Below are 26,726 nucleotides of genomic sequence, written 5' to 3'. Positions count from 1 at the left end.
TCTTATGGGTATTTGTTATGCATTTCATCCTTTTCTGTGGTAAAAGGAATAAATTCAACAGAAACATACTCACCGTTATGAGCGGCTGTGAGGAATACGCTTATTTGAAAATATATATTTAATTATGACTTTATATATATATATATATATATATATATATATATATATATATATATATATATATATATATATATGTATATGTATAGATATATATATTATAGAGAGGAATATGCTTATTTAAATAAAAATTAATTATATGTTTTTTTTAAATATGATTGTATCTGTCTAAATACAATGAGAATGCAAAGAAATTTTCCCTATTACATCTTCTTGAACACATGCAATTACTAATGCAAGTTCAAAAGACTATGCAAGTAGATCATGTAGACACTATGCGTGGCGTACCTTTCATTCCCACCAGATCGAGACCCAGACCTTTGTGCTCATTATCTAGTTTCATAGCAGCATCTGTTAAGCTTGAGACAAATAGGCTGATGTGTCAATCCACCAAAAGGGCTGCTTCTGTTTCAATTACTTCAGTCAGCAGCAGGGACTTGCTGCTTCGCAGCCTCAAGGTTTTGTGGCTGAGGAGTAACGGGTACGGTAGGCACAGATGTGGGAGGTATGGGTGGACCCAATTCCGTAAGCATCCATTTGCTTGGTTGGTTCCAGGAAAGGTGGGGGAAGCAAAGGTAGCATCCCTGCCAGTTTGAGACCCAGAAGCAATCAATTGATCTGGATATTATTAGTAAGCGCATCATTACAAGCTTGTATAATGTACACATCATTGATTACGCAAAATACATTAGCTTAAACACTCGTATTAACTAAGCACTACTAGTATAAGGTGTTCAGTTATGTGAGTTGTAAGCTCTACACATTATATAAATAAGAAACACATACGGATTATGCATATTACTAGTACCCGTGTAAGTATTGGTAATGAAAGATCTTGATCAATACTGCTTCATAGAGTTGTTGTAAACTATTACGATTAGCTTGAACTAAGAGCTTGAACAACCCATGTAACTTGTATTCCAATGATGGCTATGACTAAGCTCGTCTTACTGTAACACATCACGTATTATGCAGGCTGAACTTAATGCAGGGACTTGCTGCCTCACAGCCTCCCTTGTTTATTCTAGTATTCTATATATTAATATATTATCCTACTATTTATAGTTGGCTGATATTGGTACCATTTAATTCATTTCCACAAAGTAGTAGAACCTCTAAATTTGAGAGCTTTGTACCCATCTCCGATGATATTTCTCCAGTAAGCCTGTTGTCATACAAGGCTAACTCGCGTAACTCCCTACAATTAAGAAGTGAAGGTGGGATTCCTCCATTGAGTTGGTTTTCTCCAAGAGACATGTATTGCATTCTAACGAGCAAGCCACCCTGAGAAGGGACAATACCATTGAGGAAGTTATTTCCCAGATCCAGAGTCTCCAATGCAGAACAATATCCCAATGATTCAGGCACTTGCCCGATCAATCTGTTGCTAAACACCGTAAGGTTTTCTAAATTCGACAACCTGGCTACTATTTGTGATGGGATTTCATCAGCAATCCTTTTGTCATACAAGAATAATAGGTGTAATTGACTGCAATTAAGCAATGAAGGAGAGATTCCTTCATTCAACTGGTTTTCTCCAAGAGACAGAGCTTTAATTCTAGTGAGAGGATTTTGAAGAATGACAATTAGACTCTCTTTTCTTGAGGTCTCATAGACCACATTGGTCTTAATGAATGTTAATGATCATCATCATCATCATTCAGTAATAATATTAATATATAATAGTAGTAATATTAATTAATAACAATAATCTTAATAATAATAATGATTTGGTAAAAATAAATATTATTTTAAAATGATTATAATAATATTTAATTAATTATTAATGATAATAAAATGATTATATTAATTAAAAATTATGGTAATTCATGTTTAACTATGGTCAACTATGCTCCAATGGTCAATCATGGTGGCCCATGGTAACCACCATTTGACCATTGTCAATTATGGACCATGATCAACCATGGTCAATCATGGTCAACTATGGTCCAATGTCTTTTAGTCACAAATAATGTCTTCATATGAAAATCAATCATGGTCAACCATGGTCCAATCTTGCATTGTGACAAAGATTGTCTCAATATGAAAATCAACCATGAGGAACCTTGGTCAACCATGTTTATTTAAAAATTTATAATATTTATCTTAAAGTTTACATCTAGTTATAGAGCCCATAAATATGCCCATATAATAATATATTACTATTTGTACAAAAGAATATTATAAATAATTAATAATATTCTTAATTACATTATTATAATATTAATTATCTTAGTATGATAATGGAAACTTGGTTGATAGTTGATTTTGGATATATCACCTATCACTGTCTATCGAAAGACAATCATATATATATATATATAATATCCTTAAACATAAAAAAAAATTAATAAAACAATAGTTATAATATATTTTGATTTTCTATTAAAATTTAAATTATTTTTTTATTAACTAAAAGTTTATTGCGAGGAATCAAATAAAATAATATAACAATCTGGCGAATAACTAAAAAAATAACATAGGAAATTAATTATGTTCTTTAAATCATATATTAATTCTTTTTATAATTAATATTATAAATAGTAATAATTTAAAATAAAGCAAAAACTAATATTATAAATAGTAATAATTTAGTTATTTTTTTATGATTTTTTTAAATTATGTTGATTAACATGTTTATTTTAGAATAGAGTTTCTAGAATTTTAATTTAATTATATGGGGTTATATAAATTAAATGACCAATAAACTTTAAGGGGCATCAATCCATAATAAATATTAAAAATTCTTAATTCATTATCTATAATTAAAAAATTCATAATACTAGCTATAGAGTATTAGCCTCACTTTACTATGTCGATTAGGAATTTGTAAATATGCTTTCTTACAATACCATGAGCCAAAATAATGGTTTATCAATGCAACATAACTTAAGAACCATGACTCACTTCATATGACACTTAGTTAATATGATACATTTTTTAATTAAACAATTTAATTAGAAAAAACATAAGTATTTTGGAAGTAAATCTTAATATTTGATTTGTTTACATCACTATGAATATTGTAGAATATTTGGTGGAGGTTACCATCCACATAATAATATTGGTAATTAAATCAAAATGCTTGCCACCTTATTCTAAAATAGACAACCCTTCACTCTAATAATCATTAAGTGGATGGTCACATATCAAAAATGGTCTTAAAATATTCTTAGTAATAATCACAGATCAAAGATTAAAGCAAACTACAGAGACAGAAAAACACCTGGTAAAAGGGTTGGATGCTAAAGTTACGAGCCTAGAAAGCAGCATTAAAAAGCAATTTCCCAAAAGCAATTTCCCAGGGAAGAATGGAAGGCAGTGGAGTATTTGATTTGTTTCATGAATTTATGCATAAAATGCAAAGAGAAGCCAAGCATTTTAGCACATTTGTTAGCGTTTCTAGGAGGAAATGTATTGTTTTTCTTAAACTGAAATCAGAAGCGTTAGAAGTATTACTGAATTACTATGTGTCAACTGAAAAGGTAATCTGAAAGTTTCTAGATAAGCTGAGACGTAAAAATGTCAAAGAATACATGTTCTTAGAATTCAACCAGTATTTGAAAGAAGAAGGAATTTTAAGAAGGCGCAGACCCCCAAACTGTATATCTCCAAAACCATTTTGCACAGATGCCGTGGCGACAGCCCGGTAGAGAGAAAACTCCAAAAGAGTTGTGAACTAGCAAGAATCCTTGTTAGCTCATCTAAGATGTCACTTTAAGGTCTTTAAAGGTATTCGCAGACAGATAAAGAGAAAACATAGATGAGTTAGATCCTATAGAAATGCAATCGTCTGTAGAAGGCCAGAACTTGCATTTCAATCGATTGCAGAGCCAGGTCCACGGCTTTGGAAAAAGGTAAAATGATTTTTTTAAGGTTAGTATAGTGTCACTCTCAATGGGTGAAATTGAGAGTCTGAACAACTTACAAGATTTTATGATAGTGTTAGGATCACGAAACACAGAAAAGTGGTGGTGTCTAAACACACAGTTGTTGAGATTTCATAGGTTATTAATACTAGTTATTAAATTTCTTTTTATTCTAAAATAAATATATAAAACAGATCAAAATTCTCATAATAATCAAATCTCTTTCACTGTAAAATGAATAAACAAATTAAAATTCCTCTAATAATGATATTAATTCCTTAATTTATGGCAGGCTCAAAAATTAAATTTTGTTGTTATTATAATAGTAATAAATAAAAAATTACCAAAACAGACATAGTTTACTCTTCTGGATTTGAGCCCAGGAAAAAATAAAAACATTAAAGATGTTCTTAAAATATTTTGATGTGAACCATATCATTTTATATCAACTTTGTACTAAGAAATAAAGATAAAGTAATTTAAAAATAAATAAAATTAAAAAATCTGATATTTACATTTTAAAATCTTATGAAAATATATAATTAATTTACATTTCTAAAATGTTTGAATATATATATATATATATATATATATATATATATATATATATATATATATATATTAAAAAAATTAAAAAAAATATTGTAAATATGAAATTGATATATATATTTAAAAACAAAATTGATATAAATAATAAATAAAATATTTAATCATTTGATATAAATTAAAAATAAAATATTTAAATAGTTAACCATATATATTATTTAGGATATATATATAAAGCAATTGAAAAAATATATAATATAATCTCATTATTTTACATTTTCAATTTTTTTAAATATTATTATTTTAAAATAATTAAACAAAAAATTATTTCTCTAAACATTTAATAAATATATAATTAAAATAATTATTAAATATAATAAGCTATAACATTTCTAAACCCAGTAAAATCTTTGAAATTCTCAAATGCTACCTGTATTGACTTTGACACACATCAACCATAATTAGTGATATAGAGGACTGTTCCTCTTTATATAATCTATGTGTGGAAGCTTCTCTTTGACAACCAATCCACTTACCTGTAATGAATGCATGAATGCATGAGTGGAAGTATTTTTTTCCGATTATGGGCTTAAATGAAAAAAATTCTCTATATATCTCCATTCAAAATAAAAAGCTTTCCTACTCCATTAAAAATATACTTAAGAATGAATGATGATTTGTATGACTAACCGGCTTGCCTTTTTTAATCACCAGTATAAACGGACGTAGTTGAAAGTGACTATTACATTTATAGAATGATTGGACAGGAACTATGACTGATCTTAAGCTAAAAAATTGTGGTGCTGCTACAAGAAATTAAGCAAAGAAATATAGAACACAAAGATTTTTATTATTTGAGAAATTATTGTAAAAGAAGTTTAGTTATAAGATGAGAATATATTAATATAGTCTAAAATTATTTTAATTTTGGATTTATTAAGATAAAATAATATTAGGTGTAAATTGTTTTGGAGTGTAAAATTTAAAATAGCATTTCTTAAATGTTTATGTGGTCATATGCATACACACATTATAAATCAATTCTATAATTATACATTTTCATTATGAGTAATAGAATAGAATATTTTATAATGAGATTCTAATTTTTCATTGTTTAAATTCCATATTTAAATTTATAAGGTGATTTTGTAACATTTCTTAGTAATCTCTTATGGAAATGTATGGAGTTGGAAATTTTTTATACAATTCTAGCATTAATATAAAATTAATAATGTAACATTGCATTAATTATATGATTCTTCTAACTCAGTTAGTTAATTGTATTCTTAATAATATAAACGCCACATCATGTAAGGAATCATCATCATAAAATCAACACAATAAGCCATCACATTCATGAGAGTGTTCACCTTTCACTCAATGGTTATAAGGGAGTTCATCCCTTGACCACTATTATAAAATATTACAAAGAATATAATATCAATAACAACATAACTTGTTATAAGGTATTACAATCATCATGACATCATTTGCCCACAAACCCTTGAGCATTGTGTCTTTAGGATCTGGTTCTTTCCATTAGTGGATTATCCTACAACAGAAATTTCTTCAATCTGCATAGACCACTTACTTATTACCCATCATAACGGTAACTTAATCCATCTTTATATGTCGTAGCCTTTTCCTGCAAGTGCTATTGCCAACAAACTTTGATATCATGGTTAAATCAATTAAATTCCTAAATATATACTAATCATTATTTACAATTTGTTTATGTGCATTCATGAAATGAAAACAAAATATCGCAACATTCTTCTTTTAACACTGCATATCAATTATTTATAAACGTATAACCATCAATGCATTTCTATAAACAAATACCACATTAACTAATATTCCCCTCACATAAGCCACATTCTTGCAAGAGAAATCACTACAACTATCAAGACATTCCTTCAAAGAAAACTAACATATCAGTTATGAACTTTGTGCATGTGAATTACATAAACTTTATCAAAATAATTAACCCTTCAACTATTACTTTTGGTGCATGAAAATATGTATACAAATCTAACACAACAAATGTTGTTCCTATGCATGCAAATTCATATGCTTTCCAAAATAATGCTTAACGCAATAGAACATGCAAAACTTCTTTCCTTTTCGAGGAAATCTAGTATAATAGGGAATCAAAAAGCATGTTTTCTTTTCAATAAAACTAATGCAATAAAGCATACAAATACATGTCTTATTTTCCACAGATTATACCAAAATAAATTTACATAATAGTTATGATAGCATAACGTAATCACATATAATTTTTTCTAAAGAAATATAGCACAATAGTTCTTCTATCCATACGATGAACATATCTCTATAACACAATGACTATTATTTTTTTGTGCAAGGGCTAATCATAATAACTCTTCTTTAATGTACGCAACACATAGTCCCTTCTCTAGAATTCTACCATCATTAACTTTTATGTTCATGTAAACAAATATATACTTCTTTTTCAAAAGGAAGTTAATATAACATCATTCCTCTATCTTTCTACACGCAAGTTTCTCATGCTTCCCTTTCAATAAATACCATAGCTAACAATCTTTTATGCATAGAACCCTTTTATGCACCTAAATCAACAAATAAATACAATTCATCTATCCAAACAATATTTTCAAGAGACTATTCTTTTCAAGAATATTTACATAATAAATTTCTCTAGTTACATGCAAAAACATATTTTCTATATCGCAATGATTACCCTTTTGTACATGTAACATGTGGTTTTTTCTAACATAACAACCATTACTTCAATGCACATAACCTTTTAAAGAAACATGTATGTTTTCTTGTTCTTGTATGAACAAGATTCATATGCACGTTTTAAGAAAACAATCTTTATTTTTCATCAATTCATGCACAAAACTCTTATGCATGTCTTTCTGCACTCAAATCCTTGCAGTCTTTAAATAAACAACATGGGTAATATATGCATACAAATTCATCAAAACCCTTCCAAGAAAATTAATCTAATTAACTTTCCTCTTTTGTAAGAATATGATAATGTATGAAAGGACATTTAACTTCGAAATCTAATATAATGATGCATGAAATTAATAATTTTTTTTCAAGAATTAACATAGGAATTTATTTCAAGAATTCCAATATAATGGATATTATTATTGTGCACATATTCCTATTAATATTCTATAGGAATCATGCTAATATATCCAAGGAAATTAATAATCTAAATTTCTTTCAGGATTTCGTGGCAATCTTTTTTTTTAATGAAATAACTTATTTTCCTTCTCTTTTCATAAGAAAAGTTTACATACATTTTTTTCATGAAAAATATATCACGATTTATTTAATATTTTTGTGTGTAGTTTTCACCTGTGTTTTCTTTCCAAGAAAACAACATCCCTAACTTAGCTTTTACCATGCAATTTTATTCCAAGAAAGTGTTGGAAAATAAAAGAGATTATATTAGGGTTTGATTCTCCTTTCTTGATAATTACTTGTGAGTATGTTGACTTCTTTTACTTCTTTATTATCTTATCTTTCATCAAGAAATTACCATATTATGTGTGTATGAAGATCACAAAACAAGGGATACAAGATATAAGCACATACCATGGAAAAACCCCCTCAAGGGAAAACCCAGTCAAGATAATTCTTCATTTAAATAGTATTCTTTGAGACTCTTCACACTAGACCAGGACTAGACTTCCCCTCCACACCAAGTCAGCCTCCCAAATCTTCGACACCTTCCAGCAACATCGACCAGGCAACATGTTTTAGCAACATGCAGCTTCTGGGAACAATGAAACTTAGGAGAATTTGACCTCCCAATCCAGACCATGAAACAGAGAGAGAGAGGCACCAAAATTTCAATATTTCCTTTCTCCTTAGACTTTCCCAAATGCACATTCACTTTGGCCTCCCAGAGATACACTTCGCACTCTTTCCCAACTACAAGAGAGATTCACACTTCGTCCCAGCTGCAAGAGAGATCAAACTTGTGTGAGAGAATGATGCTCCAAATGAATTCAGTGACCTTCCTTTTATAGGCTTCATGTGGGGTCGAATAGGGTCCTCAGGCCGACTTGATCTTATCCTAGGCCTACATGGTGTGGAGGTTACATAATTCATATTTGAATCAATACTTAACCTTTTTACATGATTCAGAAGCCCAAGAATGGTTTTTTTAAATGTACAATGACTCTATAGACTTAGAATAAATCCTAGAAGTCCTAAATGGGAAATTTGACCTAAAACATGGCGACCCAAGCATGAAACCCATGCTTTAATAAGTCACAATAATAATAATAAAACTTATTTTCTTTATTCTTTTGACAAGTACATTACATGATGATTAAGTACATTATTAAAGACTAAACATAGTTAAATTTTCCAACACTCCCTCTTATCTATGCAGGTATTCATAATGTACAAATATAAGGGAAGCTCTCAAACTATATGAACCATGAAGAACTTTAGGCACCGCAATTCCATGGACTAGATTCCTGACCAGGGAAATCTATCCAAATAGTCACTCAATAGTTTAGGCACTACAATGCCATGGACTAGATTCCTAACCAAGGAAATATGTCTATGTGGGAAAAAGATGGACTCAAGCTTTCAGCCCCTTTAAGTACCCTCGGGCTTACTTGCTCACCATCAAACCAAAAATCCAGGTGTGTATCCAAAACAGAGCTCAACACCATCTTTTCAACTCTGGGACCTAGACATCAGGACAAAGTGTCGACTAGATGTCTTCCCAGGAAATGATTCACTCACAAAGCCACAACACCCCTTCATCCACAAATCTCTCCCTATCAAACTGAAGGATAACCAACATGCTATCAAAACCTTTGAGAGATTCACCTATACAAGCCCAACCCCAATCAATAATATTTTTACATGTACATATTCAAATACAAAACTTTGGGGTTTACGAGACAACATATATTTCTTCTCAATTTTCAATAGTAGAACTATCAAATAAACATTTGAAAGAAGATTACTCAATCATGCATTATTCTTCCTACTTCATATGCACCAGCATATTCTTCAGTTGGATCCCGCTTTCCTTCTTTCAACAACACCTCAAAATGAATTCTCCAATTTCCTTCTCTTACTCATGGCCTTCGCTAAATCTCACAGTTGTTAGTCCCGATCAAGTGCATGACACATGGAGTAGAGAATCATATATGTCACTCCCTCTTAATCATAGAGAATCTAATCATTCATATACAAGGAATATTCTGAGTCATTCTCTTTTTGTAGGGAGATTCCTTCCATTCAAGCTCCCTCTTAACCTAGGGAAATTTCATCTAGACTCCTTCTTAACTTAGAGAGTTATGCTTATTCTTTTCGTCATCATAGAATCTTTCATGGCTTCCATCCATTTCATTAGATTTACTATAATCTTCATCATGCTGGTCAACAAGAATGTTCACCTTGAAGATTGTGTACCTACATAACTTAGATAGCAAGTACAACTAAATCTATAGAAGCATGATGTTTGCCATATTAAGATCATAGAATCATTTCAAATTTATACATATCAAATACCCAGACGTAATTTACGAACAAGAGACATATATTCTTCATCATCTTGCTAGGGACGTATTCACAAACCCTAGACTTCTTCATAAAAACATTCATTCCATCTAGGTTTTCAATGTGTCTTCCAAAGGTATAACATACCTTACTACAACATATAACAAACCCTAGAAATAATTCAGATAAATATAAAGAATCTAACAACCTTTCAAAATTCATATGTTAGACTTCTCACTAGGGTTTCATACAAATCCTAGATTTCGTACAAAAGAATCAATCAAAGTTAATCACAGCTTAGTCATTAACATGACTAGCTTCCACTAGGGTTAGTTGCAAACCCTAGTTTTCTGATCAACCATCAAATCCATGCAAAACTAAAATTTCAACAAATTTTCACAAATATCAAATTATCATATTGTCAACGTTCATAAGAGATTTCTACTTCGACTTAAGGTTCAAGGTCAAAACCCTAGAATTCCATTTTCACAATTTCAGCGACCTTACATAAATCTCAAATCATGATATTTCAAATATTTTACTTTCACTAAGGTTTAACTCCAAAACCCTAGAATTCCTTTTTCACAATCTCAAAAATCATTAAATACATAGATCTCAGATTGTTACATTCCAGACTAGACAATTTTACTACTAGGATTTAACTGAAAAGCCCTATATTTTCATTTTCAATGATCATTTAATAGATTTTAAATTTTTATATCACACATACTAGATAATTTAACTTCACTAAGGTTTAGCTACAACACCCTAGATTTCCATATATCATCATCCTAGAATTTCACACAAGGATTTCCATTAAATCCTAAGACTTGTGACCATCAATGACTAGGTCAACACACATGTCTAGGAATTCATAGCCATACATAAGCATATCATATGTCCATCAACATTAATACATATGACCAAGACCAAGCTAGGGTTTCAATCAAAAGGACATATCTATGTATTTCTAAATTTCATCATCATGCAAATGTATATCATATCATGTGTTAGTCAAACCCAACTTCAGAAAAATATCAAATAAGAGTTAGATATATAAATTATATTAGGCTAGGGTTTGATTAGATACACACACATTCAAGGTAATCATTTCTATGTAAATATAAGGGCCTTGCTCACACATTCCACCAAACCCTAATGAGGGAAAGTTTAAATGTAGAAATATAGCAAACCAAACATTACGAAAACTTCAAGGGTTCTTGATTTTAGACCTTATCATTCAACCCTAGCAAGTTAGGCTTTCCTGATCATGCCAAAATCCCAAACATGACATCATCATAACTCAAATAGCATTTGAAAATATCCCTAAGTAGTTTAGGGTTTTAGACATTCCTATTAGCATACCCTTCGATTAGGGTTTTCCAGAACCTGTCTAGGGTTATACAAAATCAGTTCAGAATATGAGAGGGGTTTGGTAGATTTATCAAGAGATGAATCACCCATAGACAAGAATCATTGTGATTAAATATAGCTAGACATAAAAATGTTAGTAATAGACTGTCAAATGAATAACACTTTGAATATAAATAAACCAATGTATTTGAAGCATACCTTTGTTCCTTGACCTACCTTGTCTTGAGAGGTTCTCCTTCATAATTCTTGAGAATATAGAAAATGTCTTACGGAACATGAATATATTATGGATTTCCACAGATTCAGAGGCGATCCTCACTCAGATTCTTTCTTGTGAATACTTCTTTGGGTGTTTTATTATGAAGACTCTTATGAGGACTCATATTTTGAATGTGTACAGTTGTCATCGTTGCTTCTTCCCATAAGAAATTTGGTAGATCTTGATCAAAGAGCATAGTTCAAATTCCTTCTTAAATTGACCTATTCTTCCTTTTGGCCAATCCATTTTGTTCAGAATAATAAGGAATAATGAGTTCCATCTTAATATCAGCTTCCTTTTAATAAGCAATCAATTCCTTAGAAGCGTATTTCCCACCATTGTCAAAGCTCAAAGCTTTTATCTTTCTTTTGGTTAGGGTTTCGACTTCAACTCGAAACTCCTTGAACTTATCAAATGATTCATCTTTGTCTTGAGGAGGTAGAGTCGTGTCTTTCTAGAATGGTCATCAATTAATGTTACATAATAGAGATGACTTCCAAGTGATTTGTCAGCCAGGGGGCCACACACATAGAAATGGATGAGGTATAATATCTCTTTAGATCTAGTTTCACTAGTTTTACGAACTCCAATAACCCTAGCATTATCAATATTAGAGTCTTTTTCCAAGCCAATACTTGTCCATCAACAAACATAATTATTTCATTTTTGTCTTCTAAAGAATAAAAATAAAATTACTTTTCAAAGTTGGAACATATAGAATGCAACTTTGATCCATTATTCAACTTCCAGCAGTATTGAAACCCATTCTTATGTAGTTCATCATATAGTGACAATCCATGCCAACAAAGTGATCTTCGTCTCTTCCTAACCTTAGCTTTGATACTATGTTGGAAAATCAAAATTATTACATTAGGGTTTGATTCTCCTTTCTTGATAATTACTTCTGAGTGTGCTGACCTCTTTTACTTCTTTATTATCTTATCTTAATAAATTGCCATATTATGTGTGTATGAAGATCACAAAACAAGAGATGCAAGATATAGGCACATGCTAGGGAAAAACCCCCCTCGAGGGGAAAACCTAGTCATGATAATTCTTCCTGTCAATAGTATTATTTGAGACTCTTCACACTAAACCAAGACCAAACTTTCCCTCCATACCAAGTTAGCCTCCTAGATATTTCACACCTTTTAGCAACTTCGACTAGGCACCATCTTCCAGCAACAGACAGCTTCTGGAAAAAACGAAACTTAGGAGACTTCGATCTCCCAATCCATACCACGAAATATAGAGAGGGAGGCACCAAAATTTCTTTTTTTCCTTTCTCCTTCAACTTCTCCAAGCTGATATTCACTTCAGGTTCCTAGAAAAATACTTCACACTCTTTCCCAGCTACAAGAGAACTTTGCACTTCTTCCCCTCTACAAGATATATCGAACTTGTTTGAGAATGATGCTCCAAATGAATTCGATGACCTTCCATTTATATGCTTCATATGGGGTAGAATAGGGTGCTTAGGCTAAATTAAATTTCTTCTAGGGCGATATGGTGTGAAGGCTACATAATTCATATTTGACTCAATACTTAACCTGTTTACATGATTCAAAAGTTGAAGAAGGGTCTCTTTAAATGTAAAATGACTCTATAGACTCAGAATAAATCTTAGAAGTCGTCAATGGGGACTTTGACCTAAAACATAGTGACCCAAGCATGAAGCCCATGCTTTAATAAGTCACAATAATAATAATAAAAATTATTTTCTTTATTCTTTTGATAGGTAAATTACATGATGACTCAAGTACATTATTCAAGACCGAACATAGTTACATTTTCAAACCGAAAGTAATGTAGTTTCTTTATCTTTTACCATGGAAAGTTCACATGCATTCTTTATGAAAAGTAGTATGTTTTCTTAAATCTTTTTGTTTCCAAGATTCACATGCATTTTCTTTTCAAGAGTAACAACATCCCTCCATATATTTTTTTAATAAAACAACATGGTTTGCTTGTTTTTAATATGTAAAATTCTCATGCATGTTTTTCAAAAATTATTGTATGGAAACCATACAGAACCTTCCAATGAAATAAATAATTCCTTTAGACAAAAATATCTTCAAATTTGAGAGTCTAGAGAAATATTTCCAAATAATAAAATAACTTATCATTATTTTCACAAAACACATGAAATTTCTTTCCAAAGAAGTCAATGTTACTTATATTTTGTGTGCAACAACCGTGAATTCCCATATGCATACCTCATCTTCCAAAATACATTTCGTTGGAGTGACAACATTCCTAACCAAAGTTGTGACGATCAATGCCTCGAGACTTCACATGATGAAAACTCCAGTTGATGAAGATGAAAGTCATTTTTCTTGTTTACGAATGAATTTAAAGAATCTATAAAACTTTATTTTTCTCAATGAGTTATAATTTTATTTATTTGATTCAAATTATTTGCTAACTAAATAATAATGGTTCTTGTTTTCAACTCTTTCATTAAACATGGTAAAAATAATATTTTGCATTGTGAATGTCAATGTAAATGCAAGTTTTAAGGATATTACATACTCCCCCAATTGAGGTAAACGCCATCCTTAGTGTTTATCATTAACTTTTACTCTTTATATAATGATCCAAACAACCAAAAGAGAAACCTTTACCTTTAAAATGAAGGGTTTTATTTCTAGGCAATATCAGTAAGACAAAAAAAAACAATAATGTTCATCAATAGTCATAAGCATTTACAACTGCAAAAATATGCAAGTTATATTTTCCATCACATATCCATTATTCAAATTCATAAAATACAAAGCAAAATCTCTAGATCAACTTACCATTACTTACCAATTGCTCTTGAAAGTCATGGTCACCTTTATTTAAGTTTTCTAACAATGTTTTGACAACCCATTCACTCTCAATGACAAGCTCCCTGTAATATATGGCTAACAATTCCAACATAACCATATTAGTCACAACATTCTCAATCAAATGAAATACTTTTAACTATAAATCAATTATGTAATGTCAGGTGATATTTCAATCACAGTACTTCTACAAGTACTTAGAGAGCACAAATACTCTAATCATCAAAATGATAAACCACTATGCCACATGCACATTGTCTTAGCTCCCGCTAAAGACATACACATAGTACTTCTAAAAGCACTCAGAGAGCACCTATATCTCTAATCATATAAATGAACAATAAGTGCACCAAGTGCATATTGTCCTAGCCCCTACTAAGACATCAAAAGATTAGTAATACCATAAAGAAACTCCAATGCCAATAATTCTTTACCGTGCACTAAGCTCGTTTGTTGTCAATATTTACATAACAGGGTTACAAAATTATATATAAAATTAATTTTAAACACAACACATAACTAATTAGTTAATTTTTAATTCTTTGAAAACCACAGTTGAAAAAGAATGCCCCTCCCAATGCATGGGAACTAGTTTCCACAACCAGATTTAGTGATTTTCACATCTAGAAAGTTCTCTGACATAGACCATACTAGGTCGACTCTGGAATTCCATTGACCAATTAGCTCACAATTTCCAATGGCAACAAAGGGTCAAATATAGGATTCCACTTGGTGGAGTCTTGCTCATTCCTCTGAAAATGTCCTATCTATGAGGAATTTTGGTCCTCCTCCAACAGGATCCAAATCAAAAGAATTTCCTTAGGATTTTTCCCCTCTTCATTATCTTGGACAACTATTTTCCCTTACTGATATCGTTTATCTCTAGTGATAGGAAATTTGGGAAGGCAAGTGCCATCAACCCTTCTGAGCAAGCAACTAACATCAACCCAAGGCATCCTTCCCTTTCACAACTCTCAACAACTATCTGGCATGTAAAATTCTCTTTCAGGACTCTTTCCCATAGTGATTTACATAAACAACCATATACACATTATCATTAACAAAAGAAACATTTATGTAGAGCATGCATTAATACTTAACCCTCAGCATGGGTCCACAATATCTAGATTGAGAAGAAACATAACTGACATACATGTGATATGCATTCTGATTTTTCCAGATAACAAAATCATCCATATCATAACATTATACTTTATCATTTATGGTTGTAATTTACATTGCAATGTTTTACATTCATAGGTTTTTTTGTTTCCATTAAGCTACCCCTACTTAGACTGATGAACAACGTTAGTCATAAATAAGTATTCACTTTCAAAATCATTTTAGTTTCATGCGTACAATACAATCATGCATAAAAGTATATGCAAATATTCATTAACGTGTAAATGACAATAACAATTAGGGTAACAATCCAGCATTTCCAAATCCCACAATGCACTATTACCAACAGACTGATACATGAAGTAACTACCATAATCACTTGTCTACAACTTGCAATAAGCTTAAATCAAATCCAATTCATGCATATAAGTTTTAATAGTTATTCCTACAACACTAACTAATCAACCATGACAAAACTCAATCAACAACTAGTTATTACAGTCAAGTCTCATTGCTTGACTCATGGTTTATTTTTAACATTGAGAGGGGTTTGAATGTCCTTTTAAAACACTCTATCATCCTCTTCAAGGAAATTCCGCATATTTTTCATTCATGCATTTATTCTTTATCGGTAGTGCATTGTAACTTTATTCATGTTCATTAAATCATTAATATTTTCATATTTGCAAAGATAGGTAGTTGATTCTCACTTTCACTAGTGAGTACTTAGGTTATTCATAGGTGCAACAAATATTTTATTGTTTTCTATCCTCACCAGGATTCAAATGTCATGAACATAGTTTTGCAGCAAACTTTATTACTTATTACTCTTCAATGCGGTTATAAACATGCATCATGCATGTCAAGTCAAAAGTAGTCTACTGCATATATCATTATATATATTGTTAGTAACATACCTGCGCTGATTCCCACTAGTAGTATAACTCAATTTCATTCCTGATTAACAATTCCCAAAGCTGCTAGTGTTGTAACCTTAAGCTCTGATACCACTTGTAACATTCTCTAGTAAGCTCGCATCAAAATGTATGGATTTAGAAAATTTTTACTCAATTTACCCAGAGGTAGCTATCCAAATTACTCTTTGAGATTCCTCATTAACCATTAGACAGAATCTTCATTGTTACATAGAGTAACTTTAGTAATTTAATAGTAAACTACATAACCATTAATAACCACTATTGTAGCATATTAACATAAACTTTCTAATGTAAAATTGCATTATTTCTATGATTCTTTTAACTTAGTTAGTTAATCATATTATTAATAATATAAACGTCACATCATACAAGGAATCATCATCACAAAACTGACACAATAAGCGATCACATCATTGAACACCAATATACCTGGGAAACCACATAGGGTGAAAACCAACAAACGTTTAATTTTATTATTAAACACACGTGAGGGTGTTCACCCCTCACTCAATGGTTATAAGGGAGTGCATCCCTTTAACATTTTTATAAAATATTACCAATAATATCATCTAAATAAAAACATAACTTGTTATAAGCTATTACAATAATCATGACAACATTTACCCACAAACCCTTGAGCATTATGTCTATAGGGCCTAGTTCTTGGCATCAATGGATTATCCTACAACTGAAATTCCTTTAATATGAATAGACCACTAACTTATTGCCTACCATAATAGTAACTTAATCCATCTTTATATGTCATAGCCTTTTCCTGCAATTGTTGTTGCCAACAACCTTTGATATCATGATTAAATAAATTATTAATCAAAACAATTCATAAATATATATTAGTATTGCTTCACCATCTATTCATGTGCATTCATGAAATGCAAACAAAATATCATGACATGCTTCCTTTAGCACTGCATATGAATTAATTATAAGCATATAACCATCAATGATTTTATAAAAAAAATACCACATTAACTAATATTCCCCTCACATAAACCCACATTCTTGCAAGACAAATCACTACAACTGTCTAGACATTCCTTTAAAGGAAACTAACACATCAGTTATGATCTCCGTTCATGTTAATTACACAAAATTTATCAAAATAACTAGCCCTTCAACTATTACTTTTGGTGCACACAAATACGTAAAGGAAGATAACACGACAAATGTTGTTACTATGCATGCAAATGCCTATACTTTCCAAAAGAATTCTTAACACAATAGAGAATGCAACACGTCTCCTTTTCGAGGAAATCTGGTATAATGGGGCAAGAAAAAACATGTTTTCTTTTCCATACAACTAATGGAATAAAGCATAGAAATACATGTCTTATTTTCCAAAGATTATACCAACATTACCAATATATATATATATATATATATATATATATATATATATATATATATATATATATATATATATATATATATATATATATATATATATATATATATATATATATATATATATATATATATATATATATATATATATATATATAGATTCTAAGGAAACCAAGACATTACTATGGTTTTTGTGCATGTAATTCATCTTCTTTCCCAAAGAATTTCCAATGTAGGCTAACACAATATGCTATCATTTCCCATATACAAATGTATATTCTTTCCAACAAAATCTAATATAAATCTTGCATGCCTATACATGATCTTATTGCAAAAGAAACTAACATAATAGTTATGATAGCATAAAAGTAGTCACAAATAATATTTTCTAAATAAATATAGCTCAATAGATCTTCTATTCATATGACAAACATATCTCTATAACACAATGACTCTTCTTTCTGTATGCAAGAGCTTGTCATATCAACCCTTCTTTAATCTACGCAATGCATATACACTTCTCTAGAATTCTACCATCATTAACTATTATTTTCATGTAAACAAATATATATTTTTTTTAAAAAGGTGTTAATATAACTTCATTTCTCTATCTTTCTACATGCAAGTTTCTCATGCTTCCCTTTCAATAAATTACCACATCTAACCATATTTTATGCATAAAACCCTTTTATGCACCTAAATCAAAAAATCAACACAATTCATCTATTTAGAGAATATTTTCAAAGAGATTATTCTTTTCAAGAATATTTATATAATAGCTTCCTTTATATACATGCGAAAACATATTTTCTATAATGCAATGACTACCCTTTTGTACATGCAACATGTGTCTTTTTTTAACACAATGACCCTTACTTCAATGCACATAACCTTTTTAAGAAACAAGTGTGCAGTCTTGTTCTTGTATGAACGATATTCATATGTATGTTTCAAGAAAACAATCTTTAGTTTTTATCAATTCATGCAAGAAACTCCTATCCATGTCTTTCTGCACTCAAATCCTTGCAGTCTTTAAATAAACAAGATGGGTAATATATGCATACAAATTCATCAAAACCCTTCCAAGAAAATTAATCTAAATAACTTTTCTCTTTAACAAGAATATGATAATGTATGCAAAGACATTTCACTTCGAAATCTAATACAATGATTCATGCAATGATTATTTTTTTTTTCAAGAATTAACATAGGAATTTATTTCAATAATTCCAATATAATGGATATTATTATTGTTCACATATTCCTATTAAGATTCTATTGGAATCATGATAATATCTTGAAGGAAATTAATAATCTAATTTTCTTTCATAATTTCGTGGCAATCTTTTCTTTTATGAAATAACTTGCTTTCTTTCTCTTTTCATAGGAAAATTTTACATACATTCTTTTCATGAAAAAAATATCATGATTTATTTAATATTTTTGTGTCTAGGTTTCACATGTGTTTTCTTTGCAAGAAAACAACATCCCTAACTTATCATTCACCATGTAAATTTTATTTCAGTAAAGTGATATGTTTTCTTTATATTTTACCATGCAATTTTATTCCAAGAAAGCGTTGGAAAATAAAAGATATTATGTTAGGGTTTGATTATCTTTTCTTGATAATTACTTGTGGATATGTTGGCTAATTTTACTTTTTTATTATCTTATCTTTCATCAAGCAATTATCATATTATGTGTGTATGAAGATCACAAAACGAGATATACAAGATATAGGAACATGTTAGGGAAAAACCGCCCTTGAGAGGAAAACCCATTTAGGGTAATTCTTCCCTTCAATAGTATTCTTTGAGATTATTCACACTAGACCAAGACCAGACTTTCCCTCCACACCAAGTCAGCCTCCCAGATCTTTGACCCTTTCCAGCAACTTTGATTGGGCAACTGCTTCCAACAACAGGCAACTTTTGGCATCAGCGAAACATATGAGACGTGGATCTCCCAATCCAAACCACGAAATAGAGAGAGAGGGGCATCAAAATTTTGATTCTTCAAATGGTTTTCCTTCTTCTTAAGTGAGTTGAAATTATGCTCCATTGGTGTAGCAACAGGATTACAGTCCATCATAATACATTTTCTTAATAATTTTCCAACCTATTTCTTCTAAGAGATAAAAATATGTTGTGGTTTTTTATCAACTTCAATTCCAAGATAATAATGAAGTAAACCTAAATCTGACATATCAAAAACCAGTTGCAATTCCTTCTTAATAGATGGTATATCTTCATCATTGTTCACCGTGATAATCAAATCATCAACATAGAAAACTAGATATATAACTGATCTTCCAGCTTTCTTAACAAAAATAATTGCATCATCTAGGTCAAAATTCTTAGAATTTAACTTCAGAAGATGTCCAGTTAGTTTCTCATACAATGCACGTGGAATTTGTTTCAATCTATACAAAGACTTCTTTAATTTTCCTACCTTTTGTTCTTTCCCTTTAACAGAAAAACCTTATAGTTGAAACATAAAAACATCTTCTTTCAAATCCTCATTTAAAAAAGCAAGTTTAACATCCATATGATGAATTTCTCATTCTTTCTAAGCTACAATAGCAAACAACGATGTAATAGTGCCCCATTTAGTTGTAGGAGCAAATGTCTCTTTATAGTCAACATCGTCTTTATGTGCATACGCCTCTGCTACAAGTCTTGCCTTGTGCTTATCAAATGAACCCAATAGGTTTGATGCCAACAGGAGGATCCACTAGCCTCCGTGTGCCATTTTTTATGAGAGCATCATATTCCTTTTGCATTGCATTTTTCCACTGATCATAACTAGCAGCTTCTTCCAAACAAGTAGGTCCACAATCAACATAAAAAAGAAATTCACAACGAGAATAGTCACCTGCAGAACTCCCTGTCTCAAACTCATCGTATTCCCTTGGAAATGTTCTAATACGTGTTGATCTTCGTAGAGATTGTGAAGGAAGTTTCTCATCTTGTGAAACAAACGCTTCATTACATTCTGTTGCACTCTCTATTTTTGTTGTTTCTGTCCATGTTGTCCTTGCAAAAACACTTTTATCATCCAATTTCTCTTCAGTAACAAAATTATTATCATCATTGAGAGAAGGAAAATCCACAGACTAATCTAATATGGGAATCCCCCCTTCAGGATGTGGAAGAATATTATTTGATTCATAATAAAACTTCTTAGGCACAAACTTCTCTAACTGATTAAGTTGTCTATCAATAATGAGTGTATCTTTATCAAATTCAAGAAAAACTACATCTCTTGACAAAATAAACTTCTTATTCTCTTCATCATACAATATGTATGCCTTAGAAGTCATAGAATACCCCAAAAATATACATTTTCTTCTTCTTTCACTCAACTTATTTCTTTGTTGTTTAGGAATCAAAGCATAACATTGAGAACCAAAAATTCTGAAATGTTTAACAACAGGAAGATGATTATGCCACATTTCATATGGAGTTTTGTTGTTGATGATAGAGGAAGGACATCAATTTCTAATATAAGCTGCATAGAGCATTGCTTCTCCCCAAAACATCAATTTTACATTCTTAAAAAACATCATTGATCTAACCATATTGAGTAGTGTTCTATTCATTCATTCTGCAACACCATTTTGTTGTGGATTATAAGGTATTATGGTTTGGTGTTTGATGCCATTCTCTTGCAAATATCTTTCAAAAACATGTGAAGTATATTCTCCCCCATTATCAGTTCTTATAGTACCAATATTAAGCTGAGCTTCATTTGTAATCAAGAGATGAAATTTTTTAAACACATCAAAAACTTGTGATTTTTCTTTAAGTAGATAGACCCAACACATCCTCGAATAATCATCAATAAAAGTCAATATGTATTTATTTCCATTAGAAGTTGGTACAGACATAGGTCCACACAAATTTGAGTGTATGAGACTTAATTTCCTTGTAGCTCTAGAAGTAGAATTCTGAAAAGACTGTTTGTGATGCTTCCCCAATATACAAGCATTACATGGAGTCAATTTTCTTGGAACTATTGCAAGTCCCTTAATCCCTTGTTGTCTCATAATTTTAGTACTTTCATAATTAATATGCCCAAAGCGTGTCGACCACAATAAAGATGTTCACAGAGTATCATTTTTGTGAACTAAATGATTAGAATTTAATGTAACAGATGACATACCTTTCAACTTCAACAATTTATCTTCTTCTATACCATTCACTACACGATTATTGTCAGATTCTCTTCAAATTTCCACTTTACAATCAAACATGTTAATGGAATGTCCCTGCTATCTTATTTTTACAAGAGATAATAAATTCCTTTGGAACTGTGGAATGTAAAGAATATCATTTAAAGTATAATTTGCAGGTCTAGGAATTTTTAATTGAATAGAACCAATCCATGATGGTTTGAATTGAGACTTATAAGTAAAATACACTACTCCATCGATATTAACACTAAATTTTTTAAACAAATCTCTTCCAAAGGTCATATGATGAGTGACACTTATGTCTAAAATCCAACTATCATGCCATGAAGAAAAAGAGGTACTAAATATGTCTTCCATATTAAAATTACAATGGGAAAAACATAATGTGCATTCTGAGAAGAATGTTCTTTTTCTGGAATTAGTTGATATTTCTTATTAAGCATTTGTTCTCTTCTTTCATTAATTTCTCGTTGGGAATTTTACAATTTGTAGTAGTATGTCCAATTTTACCACATATAAAGCATTTTCCAATTGTTTTATCAGAAACATTTTTTTGTTTATCATTACGCTGTTTATCTCCCTGATTATTTTTACCCCCCCTATCTCTATAATTCCTCCTACCTCATCCATTGCTACCCTTAGTATTTATGACAAATTCTTCTAAGGTTTTTGGTCTTTTTGAGAAAGACATAATGTTTCAGTATTGGAGTTATGTAACGTTTCTTTCATGCCAAAAGCCTTCTCTCTTTCTGCAATTTTCTCTACTAGTTTGTCAAAATATAAATGTTTGAACTCTTCGCTAAATTGGAGAGATTCCAAGTAGTGAGAATAAGCAAGGTAAAGAGTTTTATAGAGGGAGTGAGCTGAAGATCCAATTTTCCTCTAGTAGATTCAGTTTCATGATTGATGGCTTTAATTTTAGAAGCAAGTTTCAATGGATCATTGTCTTTCATTTCCATATTAAACAACCTCAATAGTAACTATATTATCTCGAATTCAGAATGTGAATCATAAAGCTCTATTAATTTTTCTATTGCATCATATGTTGTTTTACTCTGAATAATGTATTTTTTTACCTCTTCTGAGACTCAAGTAGAAATTAAAGCATGGGCCTTTTTATCCCTACTCTCGCAAATTGGTAATTGTTTTTCCTCATAAGGTGTTTTTAGTGCATTACCTCCTTTTCCTTCACAGATTCCATCCCACAGATCATTAAAAATAAGTGTATTTTTTATTTTCCTGTACCACTCTTGGTAATTTTCTTTCTAGATAGAACAATGCCAACTAAAGATACAAAAGAATTAATCTTTTGTAGATAAAATAATAGTAAAAAATATAATTGTATAGAACTCCCTTTTTTTAAAAAACCTTTCTATTTCAACTGGGCATAATTTTACTTACAGATCAATAACAATCAACTGTAAAGTAATCTAATCTAGTGACGTCTCACAACCTTGCAACCACATCCAATGAACAACATTTAAAAAATCCAAGTACTGACATTTGAATGGCGGAACCAACGCATTCAACATGTATGATTTTATTAAACACTTGGGCCTCCTACATAAGTGCACAAGGAAAGTTGACACTTGGAAATTGTGGTTCTTGAGACTTCGGCGTAAGAAAGGTAGACCAACCACATGAATAGATGGTAAGAAGACTCAAAACTTATCGCATAATTTAGAAAATTACATACAAACAACACCGAGCAACCACAGGTTGCATTGATGAGGTTCCACATATGGGACTACAACTAATGACATCCAAAGTCATGGTCAATAGCCAATAGCACATTACGACATACAATGATACATCAACGGTCAGAGATTATCTATCGTGTGTATCCTCTGATCCAACAGTCTGTGGAGACACCCTATGCGTCGATGTATAACATGGGCAGTGGTCTCGTATGATAGATTTGAAAAAACCATTCAGAAAAAAATGATTCGCTGTGATGAATTGCAAAGGAAACACACTGAGTTTTCAAAACCACCAAGTAGTGGTCCCAGGTGGTGACTTCCAAAACCACCAAATCCACAAATGTCCAATAAATCCACCATTGCTTTCGCTGTCATCCAATCAACTTCACAAGGTCATCTGCCAGGTCACACTACGAGTGAGATCACTTTGAGGCCAAATTTTCATGATGAATTGCAACTTCTGCAACAATAAAGTTTGATCCAGACACTTCAATTTTATTCTGAAACCCTGCTCTGATACCACTTGTACAAGTGTCTGGAGAATCCATGATAGAAAACATAGTATTCTGTTATGATATTATTAAACACTCAAGAACATATTTATACAATCTGATTTTAAGGGAGACAATTATATATCCATAACGAAAAAATACTCGAAATACCTAGTCTATTTCCTAATCATAACTATATACTCTAACCCCAAAGGATTACAACAAATACTTAATGGATCATCAATTGCGGATAATGTATAGTGATGTCAATGGTCTCTATCTCGTTAATGCACAGTGCACTTTTTTAAAATAAAAATATTAATCCAAACTTAAATAGAAACGCGACAAATTACAGATATAACCATAAATACAAAGATGGAACGGAAATAACTCTTCATTTCATTAATATCAAATACTAAAATATGCTTACAAATAGAATGGAAATAAACTAGCTTGGGCGATGGTAGCTTATATCTGAGAAGAGATGTGGTTGCTACATAACTTTGAAATGTGTTACAATGAGGCTCAAGGGCCCATTTATTGTTAACAACAAGGGAAAACCATAAATAAACAAAACCCTAACTTAAGGAGTTGTAACAAGAAGAGTTGGTGGGCCCCGTTGGGGTTAGTTGGGAAGCCAACTTCCCGAGTTTGTAACTTGGTCATATTATCTCTGTTTGGCACGTACAATACCTTGTTGGAAAGATCTCTCTGAACCCTATATAAAAAACAAGGTTGTTGAATTGGAAGCGGTGAACGAGGGAATAGAGAATCAGGGGAAATGCGTAGCGAATTACGTGCCTCCCTCACCAACGGTGAGCTTTCCTCACAGAGCGGCAACGGTGTATGCAAATCGGACATCCATAATCTACGATCAAGGTGGTGTTCGCTTTACATGCGCTGACACCTTGCAACGTTGCACACGTGTGGCCTCGTCTCTGGTCGATCGTTTCAAAATAGGGAAAGGCGAGGTGGTCTCGGTTCTGGCACCCAATGTTCCTGCCCTTTACGAGTCGCCCATGGCCGGCGCTGTTCTCAATACAATAAACACTCGCCTTGACGCTCGCAACGTTGCCACCATTCTCGCTCACTCCCAAGCGAAGCTTCTGCTGGTGGACTACCAACTCCTTTCTCTCGCCAGGGACGCCCTCTCTCCTCGAATCGCCTCTCCTCACTCCTCGTCTCATCCTCATACATGATCATGACGACGGCGTTGCTGCTGCTCATGTTGCTGGACTATGTAATCAAGTTGGTGTGGTAATCAGCAGCACTTTCGAGGAGTTGGTTCGAGGTGGAGATCCGCGATTCAATCCAGTAAAGCCTGCGGACGAGGGGGAGTTGATCTGCCTCAACTACACATCGGGGACGACATCAGCACCGAAAGGAGTGTTGTACAGCCACAGAGGAGCATACCTGAGTAGTATGTGTCGTGGGAAATGGGGAGAGAGCCAGTTTACCTGTGGACGCTTCCCATGTTCCACTGCAATGGTTGGACGTTCACATGGAAGATCGCAGCACGAGGCGAAACCAACGTCTGCATTCGCAATACTTCTGCAGACGAGATATACGGAGCCATAAATCAGCACCATGTCACTCATTTGTGCTGTGCGCCTATTGTCTTCAACATCCTCCTCGACCACCCAAATCCGCAGCGAATGGGACGATGCTCAACTAACCCCAGCGCAACGAGGTGTGCTCAAAGGGCGGCAAGGAGTGGGTGTGTTGAGCCTCGACCAGGTCGACGTGAAGAACCCAGTGACGATGTCCAGCTTGCCGCGGGATGGAGAGAGTATGGGCCAGATAATGTTCAGAGGCAGGAGCATCATGAAGGGGTATCTCCACGACCCCGAGAGCACCGCCGAGGCGTTTGCTGGTGGGTGGTTCCACACTTGACGTTGGCGTTGTCCATCGGGACGGTATGTGGAGATAAAGGACAGTTCAAAGGACGTCATAATCTCCGGTGGAGAAAACATCAGCAGTGTGGAGGTCGAATCCGTTCTGTACACCCACCCTACTGTTTCCGAGGCCGCCGTCGTTGCACGCCCTGCGCCTTTATAAAGACGAAGGACAACGATGGAAGCATCATAAAAGAAAAAGAGATTGTGTCGTTCTGCAGAGAGAAGCTGCCGCATTACATGGTTCCCAAAGTTGTCGTCTTCACGGATCTGCCCAAGACTGGCACCGGCAAAATACAGAAAAACCTGCTGAGAGAGAGGGCCAAACACCTCCGGCACCTCCCAACTTCAACGGCGGCACCGCCTACCCGAACTCTCCGGAAGAAGGCAATACCGTCGAAACAGCAAAATCGAGCACAGTATAACAATGATGTGCACGGGCAGTTAAATCTCGCCCTATCCCGGCTTTAGTTAGAGAAATCTCAGCAGGCCGCTGCTATA

The 26,726-nt window shown here is 32.3% G+C and overlaps 1 pseudogene; it reads left to right on the top strand.

Annotated features, from left to right (window-relative positions):
• The first annotated feature begins 392 nt into the window (after positions 1-392).
• On the top strand, positions 393-26,696 carry LOC149143661 (trans-cinnamate:CoA ligase, peroxisomal pseudogene; annotated as a pseudogene).
• The last annotated feature ends 30 nt before the right edge of the window (positions 26,697-26,726 follow it).

Source organism: Pinus tabuliformis, chromosome X, assembly GCF_031772625.1.
Source record: "Pinus tabuliformis cultivar Carrire ecotype Pingquan chromosome X, CPIR1, whole genome shotgun sequence".
Lineage (NCBI taxonomy): Eukaryota > Viridiplantae > Streptophyta > Pinopsida > Pinales > Pinaceae > Pinus > Pinus tabuliformis.
The sequence above is the reverse complement of the archived record's forward strand: the minus strand, read 5'-3'. Positions and strand labels throughout refer to the sequence as shown.